The sequence below is a fragment of the Mus musculus genome, chromosome 7 (genome assembly GCF_000001635.26).
Source record: "Mus musculus strain C57BL/6J chromosome 7, GRCm38.p6 C57BL/6J".
In the NCBI taxonomy this organism is placed as follows: Eukaryota; Metazoa; Chordata; class Mammalia; order Rodentia; family Muridae; genus Mus; species Mus musculus.
In genome coordinates this window covers 139,774,375-139,775,224 of record NC_000073.6, presented here as the reverse complement: position 1 = coordinate 139,775,224, position 850 = coordinate 139,774,375, and the positions used below count along the sequence as shown (strand labels likewise).

The 850-nt window shown below is 46.4% G+C and overlaps 1 pseudogene; it reads right to left on the bottom strand.

Annotated features, from left to right (window-relative positions):
* Gm7380 (predicted gene 7380) lies at window positions 1-554 on the bottom strand (annotated as a pseudogene).

Genomic DNA, 850 nt, shown 5'->3' with positions numbered 1-850 from the left:
TTAAAGATAGATCTTTATTTCCAACTCTGATCTACCACATTAGTGTTTCCCACCAACTCTGGGGGCAGAGACCTTCACAGGCTTCACAATCTTTTGTTTAGGTGCTGCCTTTGTGGGGGCCTTGGCAGCAGCCATTGCTGTCTTCTTTGATGCCTGCTTAGCCTCTTTTGCTTCCTTGGCAGCCCTGATAGCCTGCTCTCACTGGGCTTTCTTAACCTCTGGTTTCTGATTCCTCTTGGCCATTATATCAGCAAGAGATGCACCAATGATGGCTTGTTGGAATTTGACTGCACGGCAGGTTCTTTTCTTTTGAATTTCTTCCAACTGCCCTTTCTTGTGTTTTCTTCTGTAGAGGACAGTCCAGTTTATTTGCCTAGGATTCCTTTTGGAAAGGAATGCGGACTCACATTTTGCATTAAGAAACTGGAAAATCTTCTCGTAGGTGCTGGCATAGTGCCGCCCATGTCCCGGGTAGATCTTGTACCAGCTGAAACTGCACAGCTCGACCTTCATGGTGATAGATGTCGGCCTGCCGGGGGAAAGATGGCGAAGAGCGGGCATGGATGCTAATACCCTCATCCTAACTGCCTAGAAGCCAGTCTTCTGTTATTTGCCTTTGGAACAAGGGATGGAACTCTCATTTCCTCCATTCCCACGTCTGCCTGGATGCTGCAATGTTCCTGCCTTGATGATAATGGACTGAACCTCTGACCTGTAAGCCAGCCCCAATAAAATGTCATCCTTATAAGTGTTTCCTTGGTCATGGTTTCTGTGCACAGCAGTAAAATCCTAACTAAGACATTTAATTTTTTCTCCTCTTCTTCTTTCCCAGATGCCCTGAGTTCTTTCC